The sequence below is a fragment of the Podarcis gaigeae genome (genome assembly GCF_964106915.1).
Source record: "Podarcis gaigeae genome assembly, chromosome: 4".
Classification (NCBI taxonomy): domain Eukaryota; kingdom Metazoa; phylum Chordata; class Lepidosauria; order Squamata; family Lacertidae; genus Podarcis; species Podarcis gaigeae.
In genome coordinates, this window is record NC_139677.1 from 82,874,472 (window position 1) to 82,895,840 (window position 21,369).

A 21,369-nucleotide genomic window follows, 5' to 3' on the forward strand; every position below is an offset into this window, starting at 1 on the left:
TTTTGAGTATGACAATTGCATTTCAACCAATTACTCTAATGTAAACAATTCTTATCTCTTATTAATTTATAGAACCCCCTATATGCCAAAATAGCTTCTAAGCTGTTTAGAACTATTTGACCAATAATAAAAATGCACAATAGCATTCCATTGGGGCATTAAAACATTCTCAATTAAAATATGCAATAAAACAAAAAGCACAGCAAATAAAAGAATATAATCAGAAATAGAAAACCATATGTCTCACCATGGTGGAAAATACAGTAACCAGCTTGCCCAAGTGCCCAGTGCTGATTGATCACTTCAAAGCCCCTGCTTTCCCTTCTCATGGTTATTTTTAATCGAGGTCTGTCATCTGTAAATAATGGCATATTTGTTTATTTCCTTTCCTTTATATGCCACCTTTATTTTCCAAGGATCTCAAGGTGGTGTATATGTTTTTTCTTCCTCCCCATTTCCTCCTCACAACAACCTTGTGAGGTAGGTTAGGCTAAGAGATGGTTGCTGGCCCAAGGTCACCATCAAGGCTGAGTGGGGGTTTGAACCCTGGTCTCCTACGTCATAGTCCAGCACTCTAACCATTACTCCTAGTGCCCTCCAGATGTTGCTGGACTACAAGCCCCATTCCCTCTATTGGCATTGCTGGCTGGAGCTGACAGGAATCAAAGTCACATCAAAGGCTACAGACCTCCCATCCTAGCCTTAAAGACTTGTATAGGGAGGGGAGCTGCTATTGCAATCCACCATATGTATGTTGGTATATGTCTGGAGTGGCTCATCATTGGAGCTTTAGGCTTTTGGTGGAGTGACTCCAGTTAGTCAACGGTCATGTGGCTGGGGTTGAAGGAAGTTGGCATTCCAGCAACCTCTGAAGCACCAGGGATGAGCCAACATTTGGACACAGCATTAGCAACCCCTTGTGTATATGATGCAAGCACAGTTGGGGGGGGCAGGGAAAGCTTATCTTTTGGTCTTTGAACATTAAGATAAATTGCTCACACTTGTAAAAACTGAGGACATGCAGCAGTTAGCCAGCTTTATTTTCCTGCCAGCCACCAATGTTGGTTACTTAGATAAAGAGATCCAAGACCTTGCTTTCTCTGTTCAGCATGATCGTTGACAGTGTCTCTCAAAAGCCTCCATCTTTTTAAATTCTAAACCTCTCTCTGATTTCTTATTGTTAGGCGATTAATGGGAATAAAAGGCAAGCTCCACCTTTTCAATGCATTGGTATTGGCTCAGAATAGGAAGGGCAAGAGAAAAGGGGAGGGGAATCAGGATTTCAGTTTGCCATTACATCCTTCTGGACCGTCTTGAGGGGCTGGGAGCTGGGGGCACTGTCATACAGTGGTTCCGCTCCTTCCTCCTGGGCCGTGTTCAGAAAGTGGTGGTGGGGGATGAGTGTTCAGACCCCTGGGCTCTCACCTGTGGGGTGCCCCAGGGTTCTGTCCTCTCCCCCATGCTTTTCAACATTTACATGCAGCCACTGGGAGAGATCATCAGGAGGTTTGGGCTGGGTGTTCATCAGTATGCAGATGATACCCAGCTCTACCTCTCTTTTAAATCAGAACCAGTGAAGGCGGTGAAGGTCCTGTGTGAGTGTCTGGAGGCGGTTGGAGGATGGATGGCGGCTAACAGATTGAGGTTGAATCCTGACAAGACAGAAGTACTGTTTTTGGGGGACAGGAGGCGGGCAGGTGTGGAGGATTCCCTGGTCCTGAATGGGGTAACTGTGCCCCTGAAGGACCAGGTGCGCAGCCTGGGAGTCATTTTGGACTCACAGCTGTCCATGGAGGCACAGGTCAAATCTGTATCCAGGGCAGCTGTTTACCAGCTCCATCTGGTACGTAGGCTGAGACCCTATCTGCCTGCAGACTGTCTCGCCAGAGTGGTACATGCTCTGGTTATCTCCCGCTTGGACTACTGCAATGCGCTCTACGTGGGGCTACCTTTGAAGGTGACCCGGAAACTACAACTAATCCAGAATGCGGCAGCTAGACTGGTGACTGGGAGCGGCCGCCGAGACCATATAACACCGGTCTTGAAAGACCTACATTGGCTCCCAGTACGTTTCCGAGCACAATTCAAAGTGTTGGTGCTGACCTTTAAAGCCCTAAATGGCCTCGGTCCAGTATATCTGAAGGAGCGTCTCCTCCCCCATCGTTCTGCCCGGACACTGAGGTCCAGTTCCGAGGGCCTTCTGGCGGTTCCCTCACTGCGAGAGGCCAAGTTACAGGGAACCAGGCAGAGGGCCTTCTCGGTAGTGGCGCCCGCCCTGTGGAATGCCCTCCCATCAGATGTCAAAGCGATAAACAACTACCTGACATTCAGAAGACATCTGAAGGCAGCCCTGTTCAGGGAAGTTTTTAATATGTGACATTTTAGTGTATTTTTCATCTCTGTTGGAAGCCAGCCGCCCAGAGTGGCTGGGGAAACCCAGCCAGATGGGCGGGGTACAAATAATAAATTATTATTATTATTATTATTATTATTATTATTATTATTATTATTATTTGCTTCTGTTTCTCTTTTCTAAATTCTGTAGTTAATGGCGTTGGCTTTAGAGTGTGCTAGGCCGGCAAGTTTGAATCTGGTTTTGGGGCACTCCCACCAGAATCTGTTTTGGAGGGCGGGGGGACCAGGTCCCTCCTGAGGTTTTTGTGCAACACTCAGAGGATGTAGATTTCAAAAAGTAGGAGAGGCAAACTAGTAGCCCATCCCTGTTGTGTTCTGTGGATTTGCCTTGCCTCTTGCAGAGGTCCGTCTCTTTTCCTCCCTGTCGCTTTAAGGCTCATCATCAGCTTTGTAGCATGAAGGATCCTCCCAGAGGTAGGTATGCCTTTTTGACTTTTCAGGATGCTGGTTTTGTAATGTGTGTCCCCTTTAGGGGTACTTTCTTTTCCCAAGAGGCATCATTTGCATGCAATGGCACAAGAAGCCTTGGTGATGCAAGAAATTCACCAGACCAGTGACAGACAGTGTGTACAAAGGACTGTGAGCTCTGGTGGTGGTAACGTGAGCACCCCTCCAAGCCGTTAAAAGCAAAGCTCACATGGCAAGGAGCCCTGGTGGTGCTGGGTGGGGGAGGGGGCTGGTTGCTGTGGCAACGGAGGCCTTTGAAATGGCCCGGGCCTCAAACTTTACTCCACTCAGTTAACTTTCTGTCAGGTTTCCAAACAGGCACAACCAAAAGGTGGTTCTCTCAAAAACTTCTGAAAAACTTTTAGGAAAAGTTAAGAGAATTTCCCTCCAAAACGCAACCAATCTCTTCAAGGGATATCACCACAGAGCTGTTAGTAGGCCGAGAGGGTCCCAAAGAGCTGTTTGGCTTTGTTAGTTTACAAGTCGTATTTTTTTCAGCCTTTAGCTCAATCTTCCTGCTTAACTAATTAGGGAAGAGGATGGGGGACCATTTTTTCCCTTGCATGCCCCTGCCTTCCTTAGAAGCCATTGGCATTGTGTTTAGGGGACTCTGCTGTTTAATCGGCAGCTTTCAAAAATGAAAAGCCCACAAAACCTGACACAGGGGTGGCCATACTGTGTGTAATGTGAGCAGGAGCTGAAGTGATTTAGAAATGGTTGAATGAGGGGGTGGGATCAGCTAAGGTTGAAACCAGCGGGAAAAGGAAGCTAAGAAGAGTCACAGAGTCATCATGGAAGAGATCTGGCCACTGTCGTTTTTGTGCAATATGTTGTTTGCAAGCAGCCCACTGGTAAGCAAAGCTTGTTCCTTCTAATCCAGTCTCCATGGACCATTTGCAATCTTGCAAATACTATGCCGGGCTCTGTGCCTGATATACCCGCTTCTGCTCCTAGGCAGTACGATGGCAGAATCTGGGTCCTGCTCAGAAGATGTTCTAGGCTTCTCAAACAATGTTTGAGAGAGCGGGACTGTGCATGCTTGCCCTGCATCCCAGCCATCCTGTCCTCTGCTGGCCTTCCTGTCAAATGTACATGGGCATTGTCAGGGCTCTCCCAGTGAACCGCACCATGGATTTGTCAGGGCTTGCCCAAGACATTGTTCTGCCTGAGGCAGAAGCAAACCATGTCATGTGTGCAGAAACTGATTGGACTGGTGATTGAATGTTGCTTCGGCCATGGAATATGAGAAGCATCCATACCAAACGTTTAAAGTACATGACTTTTCCCTGAAGAATCTTGGAAGCTGCAGTTTTACCTATGGCAGAGCTATAATTCCCAGCATCCTTAACAAACTGCAGTTCTCAGGATTCTCTGGGGGCAGGGGAAGCCATGTGTTTTAAATGTGTGTGAAATGCATGGTGTAGATGTGACCTAAGTGCCTTTTAGTGCACCTGAGGGCAGGAGGCTAGCATGACAGGCCACACAGCTCTGATCTCTAATGGAAAGGAGATATGGCTGGGTGGGCTCTTCAGTGCTGCCCCCAGGCATCTGGGGCAATTGCCTCTCTCTGCTTGGGTGACAATATTGTTCCAAGGATATTGTGTAGTGTTTGCTCTTCTAAGTCTTCAAAGCTCTATGCTCCAGTGCGAACCTACTATGGTTGATCATGTAGCCAGATTTTTCTGATAGAGGAAGAAGGGGCGAGGGACAGTCTCTCTACTTGCTGATTTTCCTGGCAGGGCAAAAATGTTTGTGGGGCAGGGTTACCTGCTAAATTTTATATTACCTCTATTTAGTAATTTGGTATTTTGTTTTAGAAAACGTGCTTGATACCGGAAACAGTTTGGGGTGTGTGTGTTTGAAAAAAAGTTACTGTTATAAGCATTTATGCACAGCCTTTCTCAACCTGTGGGTCCCTAGATGTTGTTGAACTACAACTCCCATCACCCCTAGCTAGCAAGGCCAGAGCTCAGGGATGATGGGAGCTGTAGTCCAACAACATCTGAGGACCCACAGGTTGAGAACCACTCATTTTAGCACAATTTTAGGAAGAACGTAAATCTTGCTATTGTGGATAGGGCCTGACATTTAGGACTTGTGGCTTCTTGAAATGCCATAAGACCTAGCTGCTTTGCATAATGTTGCCACAAACAAGGATTTTGTGGCACATGAGCTGTAGTTGTACAGTTGTACAGAAACAAGCGGTCACAGATGGGAAGTCCCTCTCTCAAACACTAACAGATTTCAGACAGCCACCACAATCATATGCACTTGTCACTAGGTCAGAGGTACCAATGCTTCTGAATACCAGTTGCTGGAAATGGCAGGAGGGGAGAATGCTCTTATGCTCAGGTCCTCTTTGCTGGTTTCCCACAGGTACATATCTGGTTGGCCCCTGTGAGAACAGGATGCTGGACAAGATGGGCCACGTTCTGAGGCATGGACTATTGGAAAAGGGGTCATAGCTTGGTGGTGGAGCATCTACTTTGCACACAGACGGTCTCAGCTTCAGACTCCAGGTACGACTGGGAGAGACCCTTGTATGAAGCTCTGGAGAGCTGCTGCTACTGATTGTATACAATGGACCAATGGGCTGACAGCTGATATAAGACAGCTCCCTACGTTCCTATGTAGGAACATAGATTGATTCACTACAAGTGCAATGCTGCTCTGTGATCAGAGAGTTAACTCATGAACCAATTAAGCTCAGACCACAGGCTGTGAGGTGAGGATTCAGTGGGAAACATTAGCAGCCCAAATCCATACACATGCACTTGGGATGGGAGCTATCTCACAGAGTAAACATGGGCTGAATGGAGTAGACATTATCTTCCAATTCCACATTTGCACAACAAACCACACAAAAGCTTGAGTGACAATTTTTTTGACTACATTTTGCTTAGGCTTCTGCCAATTTATGCCCTTCTGCAGTAGTCTCACGTTCCACCCTGTTGAATCCTGTTTGTTTTATTTTATTTCGACATGTTTATCCTGCACAATCATCTGTCACCTCTGGGCATCTCACACGTGAAAAATATATAATACAAATACAATAATAAAAGTAAAAGAATCATTATATAAAAGCAGCACAAAATTAGCAAAAGCCATGAGAAAAACATACAATAGCAAAAAATAAAAAAAATCAGTGTAACAGTGCTAATAAATATATACACATAGAATTGTAGAGTTGAAAGGCACCCCAAGGGTCATCTAGACCAACTCCTGCAATATATATATTAAAGGGAAATAGAATAGATCTTTGTCCTCAGATATCTTGCATTGTAATGATTCAATGCCCAAAGGAAGAGGATAATGTTTAGAAAAAATATATAAAATTTATTTATATATGAAAAGGCCTAGTGAATGCTTTTAATTTACTTGAACCCTGCTGAGGCCTGTTTGTGTGGCGTGCAGGGGGTTAGGCTACCAAAGGGATGTCTAATTATCATGTCCACAGGCCAGCTAGTCCAAAGCACCTGCTCTTCTGTGCTTTTTACATTACAAAGTAATCAAAACGTTGGCGCCTTCCATCTCTGCAAAACAAAAAGCACCTTGAAGCTGTTTTGATGGAAAGCGACACAACCCATCACAAACATCAGTAGCCATAAGGTAAGAAATCTTATTGTGCAATGGGAAACAAATCTTCAACTGATTTTCAGGAAAACAAAATGATTTTCAGGAAAACAAAATCTTCAACTGATTTTCAGGACCTAGTTAAATGAAAAAGAGAATAATCCCAGTATCTCTTTCTGCGTTTGCTTTATTTTTTTTTTTTTTTTAAGAATACAAAGAGGGATTGGTTTTTAATTCTTCAGGTTGTAAGGGGGACCACTAAACCATCAAAAAAAGAGAGGGCAAAGGAGGGGGCAGATTTGCGAAACAACAACAACCAGCTTGTATTCATTTATGTCTGTAGGTGCTAATTTAGAAATAATTACTTCAGTTTAAATAGAATGTAATACAGAGCTTTCCTGGTGGTTGTGTGCCTGCACAGTCTGCTGTCCAGCTTAAAATTGTGGTTCTTTAACTTTAAATGAATTTTGAATTATGGTGCTGGAGGAGACTCTTGAGAGTCCCATGGACTGCAAAAAGATCAAACCTCTCCATACTGAAGGAAATCAACCCTGAGTGCTCACTGGAAGGACAGATTGTGAAGCTGAGGCTCCAGTACTTTGGCCACCTCATGAGAAGAGAAGACTCCCTGGAGAAGACCCTGATGTTAGGAAAGATGTAGGGCACAAGGAGAAGGGGACGGCAGAGGACGAGATGGTTGGATAGTGTTTTCGAGGTTACCAGCATGAGTTTGACCAAACTGCGGGAGGCAGTGGAGGACAGAGGTGCCTGGCGTTCTCTGGTCCATGGGGTCACAAAGAGTCGGACACGACTAAACGACTAAACAACAACAAAACTTTAAATGGGATTTGGACTGGACAGAGCCCTTCAAACAGAGTACCATCCTCTGTAAAGTGACCATTCTGTGTGGAGGAGACTTGTTTTCTAGATGAGCCTACCTACCATATTTTTTGCTCTATAAGACTCACTTTTTCCCTCCTAAAAAGTAAGGGGAAATGTGTGTGCGTCTTAAGGAGCGAATGCAGGCTGCACAGCTATCCCAGAAGCCAGAACAGCAAGAGGGATTGCTGCTTTCACTGCGCAGCGATTCCTCTTGCTGTTTTGGCTTCTGAGATTCAGAATATTTTTTTTCTTGTTTTCCTCCTCCAAAAACTAGGTGCGTCTTGTGGTCTGGTGCGTCTTATAGAGCGAAAAATACGGGGGTAATTTACACTTTTCGAAACAAGGTGCAAGCTGAAACATAACCACCCTTCAAAATTCACACTTCTCCAGATTTTGCGATGCATTTCTCCATCTAACTAATATGTACAAAAATGCATATACTAAAGTGTGCTGAAAATGCATTATGTACAGCTGAAAATAACATACAAAAATGCTTCATATTAGGGCATGTTCCTTTGCAAAATTGTTTATATGAGGCAAAATAGAACAGAAAAAATGCATATTAGAAGAAATTTGCAGTAAAGTGCTGATAAATATTCATGAGGACATAAAAAAATGCTAACTGATGTGATAGTATGGAAAATGAAACTTAAGGTTGGCAAAATGAGAAAGAGAAACTGCGAGAAACCAAAACTGACAGATCTGCTCATTCCCATAGTGGTCCCCTCCCCTTGTTATTTATGGGGCATTGTTTATCCTGCATCTCTGTAGCAGCAAAGCTCAAGTTTCACAGTTGTGTTTAAGCCTGGGAACCAAGGAAGGATACCGTTGGTAATACAAAAACTATTCTTCTGTTGCACTTTGTTGCCCCTGGATGTTGAGCTGTGTGGTTTGGTCAGAAACATCCCTTTGTTCTTGGTGTCCTTCCTCTGCCACCATTGTTTCCCATTCCATAAATAACCAGACATTTTGCGGTTTGGAAAGTGATAGGTAAATGGAATGAAAAGCATAGGATGAATGATTAATGCGAAGATGTGTAAACTCCTATAAGCAAATCAAGGTGAATACAAGATGAATGTTCTTTGCTGAATAAATTGGAATGGATGCTCAATAAGTACCAAACATAGTGTAACCACCGCATAAGCATTGTGCAAGTAAATCAGGATGGATGCTGAATAATAAAGGTCCTCTGGAGGGGCCCTGTGTTTGTTGCTCTTTAAGGTTAACTCCACCCCCCCTTGGTGCCACAGCTGTGTGGCATTCCTTTTCACTGGCAATGTTGCTAACTGTTTTAATAGATTAATCTCCAGCTGATCTCTATATATTTAATGAACATTACTAATATCCCAAAAGTGTAGTAGCATGGTATTTACATCGTACCCTATACAAAGCAAACTGAAAAACTGACCACAGACTGCTATCTTCTGTGCCCAGTATCTGCTTTTTCTCTTGTGCAGTTGTGATGCAGAATCACATGGACTGAGAAAGCCATAGGCAGCATATCTTGGTAAGTGAACACTATGGATTTGTGCTCCTGGTAATAGTGGAACGCAATTCCCAGGCTATTGGTGTCAGGGGTACCAATCTGAATAAAATATTATGGGGGCGCAGGTAAGTCCTGCCCCACATAATTAATCACATGATACAGTGCACACACACCATTTGAATAGGAATGCCCGTCAACTTCGCACAGGCACAGCCCCCTCAAATATTTTATTGTGGGGGCTGAAGCCCCAACAGCCCCTAGGAGTTGGTTCCTTCACAATGTTATCTTCACAACAGCCTTATCTTTGAAGTAGGTTCATTTTGAGAGGCAAGCAACCGGCATAAATCTTATACTAAGCTACCTTACAGGGATCACCAAGTAAGCTTTGTGGATTTGAACTGAGTACGCCTAGTATAAGGGCACTTCCATTGAACCTGTTCATTGAGCATTCGTCCTGATTTGTTTGCAGGGAGGTACATGGCTGTTGCGTCAAAACAAGTGTTATCCCCAGGGTTGCCAGAAGAACATTATTGGTGCAAGTGGTTAGCCTCCCCATGGGTGCCAAATAGCCCAGCACTAGCTCTGAAGCTACTGACTTGTACACTCATTCACCTGATCCCTCATTTTGCTGTTGGCTCACTCAAGGTAGCCCCACGGGTGCCTTTGGGAGGACAAGAAGCAACAGAAAACAATCCCTCTGGATGGGATGGGTGTCATTTTACTACACACAGAGGAAACTACAAACCTATCTGTGGAGAAATGCTGTGTATAGGGCTGTCTAAATTTCATGCTTCGAAAAAGATTTTCATGGCCTCTGTTGATGTCAGAGTGTAACTGTCAAAGTTCGAGGCCTTGTGCTGTTTCTGTGTTGCAGGCCTAGCTACTTGCCTTGGTGGTAGAAAGCAGAGGCAGGCAGACAAATGGTCACTGCTAATATTTATATCCCACACTTCCCAGTAAATTTTCACGTCATTTTCTTTACTTCAAAAGGTCTGATCTTTTGGGGGAAGTGGATTTGTTGTGCAAGACCTGTCAATCGGCTATAACTGCACAACCTGAATTTGTTGCTGAATTCCACTCCAAAATACCAACTGCCCATAGTCCCAAGGTTCTTCTCACCATGCTACACTAGCAGAATGATGTGTATTCATATTCTGTTATAAGCGCCAATCTTGGTGCCCCGCTGTGAAATACTTATGCTCCTAGCTGAAGGTTCCAACTTTTTCTCAAGGTCAGAAATGCCCTTTTATGCCTCGGAATACCAGTTACGGGGAACTGCAGATGGGCACAGTGCTGTTGCACTCATGCCCTGCTTGCAGACTTCCTACAAGCATCTGGTGACCAGTGTGAGAACAGGATGCTTGGCTAGATGGGCCAATGGCTTGATCCAGCAACCTCGTCTTATGTTCTTACATTACATTGCAAGCTGTAAATAAATTACCAACAATTTCCAAAGAGACGTCCTTTAAGGCTGCAGCCCTAAATACAGTTACTGGAAAGTAAGCATCAGTGGACACAATGGGGTTTACCTCCGACTACACTATTAAAGTTCTGCAGTAACATTGGGAAGTATTTTTCATTAGCTTGGGTTTTACTGTCATGGCTGATCAGTTCACCATTGGGTGCCTCTTTACATCAGTACTTCTTAAGCAAGACAAATATACACAAATGCCTCTTTTAGTGAGCCAGCCATTAAAAGAGGGGATTTTGTTTTGCATCTTTAAAGTCACTTTCTGCTGCACCAGGCTGTAGAGCTGTGTTGTGACACAAGACCTTTGTTCCAAGCTATTAAAAACTTTCTTTCAGTGCTAATTGCTAAATTCTGGCTCTCTGACAGGTTTCTCCCACCGCACCCCAGCTTCAAATGTGTCAATTGTAAATTGTATAGCCTACAATGAGTTTTTTCTTTAAAAAAGCTTCCTGTTTGGAAGAATGAATATCATATTGTTCAGAATTTATCTGCCACACAAACATACATTTTAGTAGTGAATGATTGCACTCAATATTTGATTATATTTCAAATATAGGTAACCTCAATTGCAGATAAAGATTGGATTTCACAGGGCTTCCCTTTTTTTTAATCTCACCTGCCATGCACACCTTCAGAAAGATTGTGCATGCTAATTCAAGGGTGGCAAACCTCAGGCCTTGGAGTGAAATGTAGCCTTCCAGGCACCTCTGTCCAGTCCTCGGACTCTCCCAAAGCCCCCCCCCCCCGGTCCCAAAGGTGGATTTAGGGGCAGCGTGACCAGTTTCCCTGCACAGGGTGCCAAGCCAAGGGTTTGCCTTCCTGCCTCCTTTCCAAAGCCTAGTAAGCTCTTGCTTTGGGAAGGAGGTGTGAGAGGTCTCAGAGTCCTGTAGCCAAAACTAAAAGTAATAATAATAATAATTTATTATTTATACCCCACCCATCTGGCTGGGTTTTCTCAGCCACTCTGGGCGGCTTCCAGCAGAATATTAAAATACAAAGATTCATCAAATGTTAAAAGCTTCCCTTAATTGGGCTGCCTTCAGATGTCTTCTAAAAGTCTGATAATTGTTTATTTATTTTCAAGTAACAAAGTGAGAAGTGACAAGTTACTAGTGACTAGTAGCAAGGGCCCAGTGAGGAATGTAAGATCTCTGTGTTCTGTTCAACAATATGCTTGCTGCCATATACATGCCCTTCCTCCAAACCTGACTCATCATATCAACAGGCATTCCCCTAGTTTATTTAGAACAGATAACATGGTAAATGATGCAGTTGCTACCCAGAGATTCAAAGCAAATATTTGTTCAGCACAAATAACATCTCCCTCTTATTTACTTAATCTAGCATATGTTTTGCTCTCCTCTTCCCCTGATTAAACATGTTCTGATTGCCAAGGAAAGGCAAGCTTCCTAGAGCAAATGTGTTAAACCATTTGAATTTTAGTATGCTACCTAATTACTCTATGTGTTACTTACAAGTATGGCTGTTCAGTCTGAGAGACAGGTGGAGAGTAAATGGGATGAAAGAGATTTAGTAGATTGTTTAGTATATAAATACTGTGATGCTCTCTGCAGTAATGAAAATGGTTTTCTGTTGTGCAAGAAATATTGTTCATCTGTATCTTCCTCTGGAGTCTGATCATAGCAATTAGAAATCAGGAACTTTTTTTTAACCTTTTACATTGCTAATACAAAAACATACTACATGAAATAAAAGAACAGAAAGAAAAGAAGAAAACATTAGTACAATTTTTATTAATTCAACAGTACAAAAGAAAAATACAGGACTTTTTTCATTTTGTGTGTGTGTGTGTGTTTTTTTTTTTCCAAAGCTACTTTAATTCTTTTAGAATTAAATGAATCAAATACATAGCATCAGAGAACCCACAGCAATGAGTGTGGGTTTCTCTTTTCTCTTGCGTTCTCACTACAATGTACAATATAAATATTCAATTTCTTGATAAAATGGTTGTAATCCTGAAATCAGGAACTTTTAAAACCTAGTTAGTAACCAGTTTTAAAAACACACATAGAGAGCAGGTCTTAGATGACAATCCACTTATGAATGGTGTTGACTGAAATATGATTATTAAAATCATATTTCACTATTAATATAGGATAATATTGATTATTCAAAAGGCGTATTCTGTTGCTTATTTGGAGTCCTAGTCTCCATTTAAAACTCCTAATTTCCTTCTTCCCAAGTTGTGAAATGCTCCTCTTTTACAAACATGTGATTTGATGATGATTAATGAAGTAGTAATAAGGATTTGACCTTTTTTGTTTTCTTTTACTTGAATTTCAACTACTTTTCAAGATAAATCCAGAGTTTAATTAGTAAACTTTTAGAAATCTGTCTGAATTTTTGCTTGACTCTATTAGCTGTGACAGTTCACACAACAACAACAACCACCGCTTTGCATGAAAGCAGATGGCTCAGTGCACAGATGCTAGGAGACAGGGAAGCTGAATTAGGGCCTGCATCTGGTTAAATATTTGCAGACAAAAAATACCTGACATGTGTCAGCACACTGTTCAGGCTGTCAAACTTAGCCCTCATGAACATGAGCCCATGCAATGAAAATTAAAAAACAAAACAAGCGGGTCAAGGGGTGAGGATGGATGTACAACTCTTTCTCCCCCAGTCTTACTGGTGCTAATAGCTTGGATTGAACTTAAAAACTTGTGTTGCTTCAGAACAGGAAAATCCTTAATAAAAACATTTTTTAAAAAGTTGTGTGCTTCAGAAAGTCATCATTTAAACAAATTCTTATTAATTTAAAGTTGGGGGTGTTATATCCCATTATCTGTAATTTGTTCCCTCGGCTTGTGTTGAGGGAACAAATTAAAGTGGGAGGTTGTGGATTCTCCTTCATTGGAGGTTTTTGAGCAGAGGTTGGATGGCCATCTGTCTTGGATGTTTTAGTCAGGATTCCTGCATTGCAGGGTATTGGACGTGATGACCCTCAGGGTCCCTTCCAACTCTACAATTCTATGATAATTGTTAATGCTCTTACATGCCTTTAGCAACTTGAACTTCAAGATCCAACAGTATCCTTCTCTTCTTTGATATTAGTGATTTCCCTTAAAGGTAAAGGTAAAGGGACGCCTGACCATTAGGTCCAGTCGTGACCGACTCTGGGGTTGTGGTGCTCATCTCGCTTTATAGGCCGAGGGAGCCGGCGTACAGCTTCCGGGTCATGTGGCCAGCATGACTAAGCCGCTTCTGGTGAACCAGAGCAGCGCACGGAAATGCTGTTTACCTTCCCGCCGGAGCGGTACCTATTTATCTACTTGTACTTTGATGTGCTTTCGAACTGCTAGGTTGGCAGGAGCAGGGACCGAACAGCGGGAGCTCACCCCATCGTGGGGATTCGAACCGCCGACCTTCTGATTGGCAAGTCCTAGGCTCTGTGGTTTAATCCACAGCGCCACCCGCGTCCCTTGTGATTTCCCTTGCCCAACAACAATTTCAAAAGTTTGTGGGAGGGATGGAACTTTTTTTTCTTTTTTTTTACCACGGATGGAGTCCCTCATCAGCCCTGCTTGCCCACCCTTTGCCTTCTAAGTTTCCTACACTCCATCTGCACTTTTGAACTGAGGATCACAAATAAATTAAAGGGAAGCCATTCATTCCTCTTTCTATGGGCTCAGCTCAGGACGTATATCAACTAAGTCAATTGACTGTATTAATGTTAGTTTTCCCCATCCCCCTTATTAGTTTTACTGATTCAATTATTTTCCCCCAATTCATTTTGCTGATAGTAATGTTCGTCTAAAGTTTAATTGTAATGCATAATGTATGTTGAATTAGCTTTTGCTAGTTTTAAGCTCGGGGAAAGAAATATTTTGCCTTCTGAGATGAAATCATGTTCAGCTAAATGAAGGTTTTTCTCACTTCATTTAGCTGTTAAACCCTAGCATATGGGCTTTGATCGGCTTTCATATTCAGACAGGCTGGTGGAGGGAGGGTAGAGTGCAAGGGGAGTACAGTAAGAGAGATGCATCACACAAATCTAGACAGTATGCTCTGTAATGTGAGCTAAATGCTATGTAAGCACCACTGAAATCGGCGAACCATCAGCTAACTCCCCTCTCTGAAATTTGCTTTGCTTACCATCTAGCCTGATAAATACTTCTGGAGAACTCAAAATATTGCATACTACTTCGTGATAATTGGGTTGTCCTAACAGAGGCATGCCTGTTGTATTTGTCCATGCAGTTTTCTTGGCAGGGATACTGGAGTGGCTTGCCGGTTCCTCCTTCAGGTGGATCACGTTTGGTCAAAACTCTCCACCATGACCTGTTCATCTTGGGTGCCCTGCTTGGCATAGTTCATAGCTTCTCTGAGTTATTCAAGCTCCTTCGCCATGGCAAGGCAGTGATCCATGAAGGGGATCACTTTGACCAAACTACGGGAGGCAGTGGAAGACAGAAGTGCCTGGCGTGCTCTGGTCCATGGGGTCACGAAGAGTTGGACACGACTAAACAACTAAACAACAACAGAGGCATTGTCCTAATACGGATTTGGGGGCTGCTGTTTTTTACTTATAGACCACATGGTTACCTTTTACTTTTGAAATGAGTGAGATATGTTTAGCCACATAGGATGCTGCCTTATACTGAGCCAGACCATTAATCCAGCTAGCTTAGTATTATCTGACTCTAAACTGACCAACAGCATCTTTCCCAAGTTTCAAGCAGGAGTGATTCTTAGGCCTACCTGAAGATGCTGGAGATTGTACCTTGGAGCCCCTGCATGTAAAACAGATGCTCTGCCACTGAGCTGTGGCGTTTCTGCTTCTAACGTTTGCTTCATAGTAATCATGATGGCATCAGATTACACGTATATTGTTTTCATACGTTAATAGATAAGAACTGTGGCACTTGCACTGTATAGTACAGCAAAATTGTCCAGCAGCTTACTTATTAAATAGGTTTCACTGAATCTGCAAACGAAAAGTAAATTTTGAACCCAATTTAAAGTGCTAGTTCTAAGCTTTAAAACCCTAGGCAAGCCTTCGCCAACTTAGCTGTGCTAACTGGGGCTGATGGGAGTTGTAGTCCAAAACACTTGGAGGACACCCGATTGAAGTCAGCCTTAAATAGCTTTGGGCAAGCGTGGAAGACCACCGGGGGCAGTGTGTCCTGTTTCACTGCTTGAGGCAAAATGGGAAGTCCTGACCTGCCGCTGATTTGGGGTGAGATCACACTAATATTGCACAAAATGTCATGCATGACTTCAGTGAGATCTTGACGGAAATTGTCACAATCTCACCCAAAATCAGCACCGATACCAGCACTGCTTCTCTGTCGGTAGCGGGGCAGGCAGGGCACCCATGAGAGCACTGCCTTGGGGCCTCTCGCTGCCTGAGATGGCAGCCTCACCCTGCCTAATGGCTGTGCCGGCCTTGAAGACCACACCTCCCATATGATGTACCTACCAAACCTTTGAATCTTCGAGGTCCCTGCTCTGAGGACCTTTGCTGAATGAAGTCAGATGGGTGTCCACATCCGAACAGTGATGGATAATTGCTGGTTGTAGCACATGCTTATCTCTTGCTTCTTGCTCCTAAAGACATGATGATGTTTGCTGCCCAAGTGCTGGCACAGAGAACAGGGAGTACCCTTTTCTGAATCACTGTGACGAGGTTCTCTTTTTCCAAAATCCTTCTCAGTTACTCTCATAATGCTTGTGGGGAAGCTGTCCAGTCTTGTGGGAAATTCCCTTCTCGGTACAGAGTAACCCAGCAAGAGCAAACATGTGTACTGGCTGCACCAGATGGCTGCCAGGTCAACTTACAAGCATTTGTACCAGGGACTAGATTGGCTGTGCTACTATGACCTTGATTCTTCCAGTGCACTGAAAACTAAGCATGACAGATGAGCATAACCGCTGCACTCACACAGGCATGCTTTTGCTATTGAGAATATACAGAGCCTAGGGTTTGCCGATCAGAAGGTCGGTGGTTCGAATCCCCGTGACGGGGTGACCTCCTGTTGTTCAGTCCCTGCTCCTGCCAACCTACCAGTTTGAAAGCACGTCAGAGTGCAAGTAGATAAATAGGTACCACTCCAGTGGGAAGGTAAACGGCGTTTCCGTGCGCTGCTCTGGTTCGCCAGAAGCGGCTTAGTCATGCTGGCCACGTGACCCGGAAGCTGTCTGCGGACAAGCGGCGGCTCCCTCGGCCAGTAAAGTGAGAGGAACGCTGCAACCCCAGAGTCGTCCGCAACTGGACTTAATGGTCAGGGGTCCCTTTACCTTTACCTTTACTTTTTGAAGTCAGCTTCCTGCTGTCTTGGGGCGGACAATAGGTGGGCAATAGATGCAACAGTAGGAAAGAAACTGTAACTTTCAAAGGAAAAGATGTTAACAAAGCCTTTTAGGATGAAATGCTCCCAAGTGCCATGACTATTGCTTTAGGAGGCTCATTCAGTATTTCCCTTCTAGTGCTTAGGAGTTTCCAACCATAGGCCACCATGATTTTGTTTTAAAGCTTCCATCCCTACCACACATTTAGCAGTTGAAATGTATATGAAAAGTAACAGCTTTTCAGGTATATGAAAAGTAACAGCTCACTGCTGAAGTCTTTATCTACCTAAATCAAATGGTGGTGCTACATCTGTTGATTTCAGAGAGTTAGGACTGCACACTCAAGAATGTAATTAATCAGAACATTATCTGAGAATCTGACTGGCCTCCTGAGTGCAGAACAGTTGGTTGGGTTGGTAGAGGAAGTAGCTGCTTTGTTGATCTCAGAGACTATACTAAGGAGATAAAGTAATAACTTTAATTGACCAGCTTTTGCTGGTTTAGGGTTATGTATGCTTTGGAGTTAATAACCCTAAACCAGCAAAAGCTGGTCAATTAAAGTTGGGATGCAGGTGGTGCTGTGGGTTAAAGCCTCAGCGCCTAGGACTTGCCGATCGAAAGGTCGGCGGTTCGAATCCCTGCAGTGGGGTGCGCTCCCGCTGCTCGGTCCCAGCGCCTGCCAACCTAGCAGTTCGAAAGCACCTCCGGGTGCAAGTAGATAAATAGGGCCCGCTTACCAGCGGGAAGGTAAACGGCGTTTCCGTGTGCGGCTCTGGCTCGCCAGAGCAGCGATGTCACGCTGGCCACGTGACCCGGAAGTGTCTCCGGACAGCGCTGGCCCCTGGCCTCTTAAGTGAGATGGGCGCACAACCCCAGAGTCTGTCAAGACTGGCCCGTACGGGCAGGGGTACCTTTACCTTTACCTTTATGCTTTGGAGTTACAGCAGGATTTGATCACAGTAGAGTATTGATTCTAGCAATTCAGACTTGAATTTTCTTTATGTTATCTCTCAAAGTATATAAACGTATGAAGCTGTCTTACACAACAGCTGCACTCAAACATCACTTTATTCCATCTTCCCAACGTTTCCTTACCAGTTTTGCATTTTGTGGAATTTCCCCCCTCGATGAAAAATCTGCTTCTTGAAATCTTGTGGAAGTTTAGGGCTCATATTGGTTCTAGAAAAAAATTGTTTCCAGTCTCGGAAAATCACCTGACTTATGCACTGTAAGTTTCCTGTGGTTTGCATGGAATATCCCCCGTCCTGCCCCGCCCTTCCCAAACTGTGTTAACATGACAACATTTCAGACACTAGTTTGGCACAATATGCTGTGAATTCTGTGAGCATAGAGGGACGCGGGTGGCGCTGTGGGTAAAAGCCTCAGCACCTAGGGCTTGCCGATCGAAAGGTCGGCGGTTCGAATCCCTGTGGCGGGGTGCGCTCCCGTTGCTCGGTCCCAGCGCCTGCCAACCTAGCAGTTCGAAAGCACCCTCGGGTGCAAGTAGATAAATAGGGACCGCTTACCAGCGGGAAGGTAAACGGCGTTTCCGTGTGCGGCTCTGGCTCGCCAGAGCAGCGATGTCACGCTGGCCATGTGACCCGGAAGTGTCTTCGGACAGCGCTGGCTCCTGGCCTCTTGAGTGAGATGGGCGCACAACCCCAGAGTCTGGCAAGACTGGCCCGTACGGGCAGGGGTACCTTTACCTTTACCTTTACTGTGAGCATAAGTGCACATGTGCTGAAGGGTGAAGTGGCCACATGTCAGATGACATGAATAAGGCCAAAATAACCTGCATTAGGAATGAAATGGGGAACCATATCTATAGACAAAAGACATCTGCCATTGATTTGCCGTCTGCTGTATCTCTTTATGTGCTACAGATAAGCCTGTAGCTGAAGCTGTTGAGCGACAGCTAAATAGAGTGGGAGTCTGTCAGATCACAGTGTAGCACAGACTTCTTTTGAGCAAAGAAGGCTCCATGGAGGAGGTATCTCAGGTGATTAAAAAGCTCAAGAATTAGGAATCTGTGAGGCCAGATGGTTTTGTGGGGGATTTCTATTAGAGAGGGAGAGAGAGACCTGCCGATCCTTTACCTAATAAACTTCTTGAAAAGCATGCTGGCTTTAGGGGTACCTCCAGATTTGTGGAAGGTTTCAGGATTAATGGTGATGCCCAAGCCTGGAAAGAACAGAGGGTGGTTGAGTCAAACAGGGTGATTGCATTAGTGCAGAGGTTCGTGACCTGTCATCTTCCAGATGTTGCTGGACTACAACTCTTCTCACCTGGTTGTGGCTGATAGGAGCGAGAGTCCAACAATACCGGGAAGGTACCATGATTTTATATATGTATATAGTTTTTATTCTATCCATGTTTAATTGCATTTTAATGATTAGTTATTCTACGTTTTTAGCTGTTCCTGTTTTTATCTGTAAACTGCCTTGAGTCCCCTCAGGGGGATGATGATGATATTATTATTATTATTATTATTAATAATAATAATAATAATAATAGCAGCATCCTGTGAATTCTTGCACTTGACATAAAAAATAAAAGTTTTATAAATTGAAATGAGGGTTCCTAACAAGACTTCCTGGAGAAAAAATGGGTTTGGGAAATATACAAATAACTGTAGAGCCATACCTTTACAAGTAATCGGAAGCAGTGGTGAGTGCTAACTATTTGAACTGGCGACCAGTGGTGGCACTGCGAAAAGGAATGAAGCAGGGCCGCCCTCTTCCACCACACCTATTTGCAATCTTTTTGGAACCTCTAGTCCTGCCTTTGCCAACCTGTGCCCTCCAGTTGTTTTGGGCTACTGATCTCATCAGCCCCAGGCAGCATACCTTAAAGAGGAGCAGATCAGTTGCATGGCATTGACTTTCTGTAGACTGTACACAGCACTTCCTGTTAGTCCCTCAACTGATGAATGTTTATTTAATTATGTATTATGTTTCTATCCTACCTTTTCTTCAAGGAGCTCATCCATTCTACCCTCCCAACCTGCCTATCCATTCTACCCTCACAACAACACAGTGAGGTAAGTTAGGCTGAGAGATGGTGACTGGTCCAAGGTCACCCTGTACACTTCATTGCTGAGCAGGGTTTTGAACTCTGGTCTCCCAGGTCCTAGCCCAACAATCTAACCACTGGTTAGAAAGATGATAAGGAAATGACTCAAGAAAAGGAAGCTTTATACATGGGAGATCTGGCTGCAACCTATGACATTCAGCTTTCCCTTCAGGGATTGCCTTGCTCCTTGTATCTTATGTTATTTCTGAAAATTTGCTTGAAATTGGGTTAGTGGGTTTCCCCTACTTGGTAACCTTGCTCTACATTTCTGTGCTAATCCAAATTGATTTCTCAAAGATTAAACTGCTTGAGGGAGGGAGACTTTGGGAGCCGTACTTAAACATGCAATGACAAAAACAGCGTAGCTTAATCCATACGGATGGGCAAAGGATATTCAGCAAGACACATTCAGCTATTACTGTGGCATCCCAGGGTGTTCAGCTGCTATTTCGGTTCCAGCGTGCTGGGAGATGCAGCAAGGAAAATCTCCCTTGCAGGCAGCCCAGAAAACCTGACAGGTGGACTCCTCACAAGGCTGGAAACAGCCGGAGAGCCTTATTATACCATCTTCAGAGGAATAGAGTAGGACAGGTGAGCATAGAAGGCAAAGAGTAAGGAGAGGATGATGAGAGAGTTGGTGCCTTCTGTGAACTACAGGCTTGCTAAATAAGATGCATAATAAAATAGTAACCTGCAGCTCTCTTAAACAGGGCCGCAGAACCCCAGGCCTGGGAGCCAAATGTGGCCCTCCAAGCCCCTCTATCTGGCCCTTGGACTCTGCCGAGGCTACAACTTGTCCTGTACCCTCCTCTGTTTTGGAAGCACTGGTGGATTGAGTGAACAAGACCAATAGTGGGTTTCTGCACATTCTGTAGAGGAAAGTGAGGGGCAGGTGGGGCTCGTCAACCTGGGAAGGTAGCCCATTTAGAGCACATGGCTTCCTCTAAAGAATCCTTGGAACTGTAGTTTGAGGGTGTTGGGAATTGTAGCTCCTCAAGGGGTAAAACAGTAGTTCCAAGGATTATTTAAGGGAAGACATGTGCATTAATAATATAATATGGATATAATTTGAAAGCCATTGAAAAATAATAATCCTTCGCATTTATCCAGGGCTTTGGGGTATTTAAATATTACATGCAGTATTTTGTAATCCTCACTGCAACTTGGATATTGTTAATTAGTATTATTATCCCTATGCTATAGATTAAGAGGACTGAAGCTGAGAGGGTGGTGGCTTGACAAAGGGCACTTAGTGAGATCATTATTAAAGTTAATTTAAAAAAATAATTCTGTGCTCTTCAGCCAAAAAGGCCCACGTGACAGAGGTGAGATTAGAACCAAATAATTTCTTTTTCCTTACTAAGTCTCTTAGCCACATCCCTAATGAAAGTAGATGTGTTGGTTTAAAAAGAATAATGGAAACCAGATTAATGGTCCACAACACAATGCATGTTTAAAAGTAATTGTCTGACTAGATTAACTACTTGGGCAAAATGCATGTTGTTTTCAGTATAATTATATTCTAACACGTTCCCTAAGGAATGATTGTAAGTTTTCCACGAATGATATGTGAGGGGGCCAATGTCTGGAGTGAGTGTCAGTTAGATATTCTCATGTACATTTTTACCAACTGTGAATAATGCTGTGTAGCACTGAACAGAACTGATCACATGGCATTACCAATATTACTGCAGAGAGAGTTTTTCATTCT

At 43.8% G+C, this 21,369-nt stretch overlaps 1 long non-coding RNA gene across 1 annotated transcript in view; it reads right to left on the minus strand.

The window, feature by feature from the left end:
* LOC310843940 overlaps nt 1-21,369 on the minus strand; it is a 70,428-nt gene that overhangs the window by 47,048 nt on the left and 2,011 nt on the right. Inside the window, exon 2 of the long non-coding RNA XR_014563803.1 lies at nt 248-355. This is a non-coding gene — a long non-coding RNA (uncharacterized lncRNA). The remainder of the gene's footprint in view (nt 1-247; nt 356-21,369) is intronic.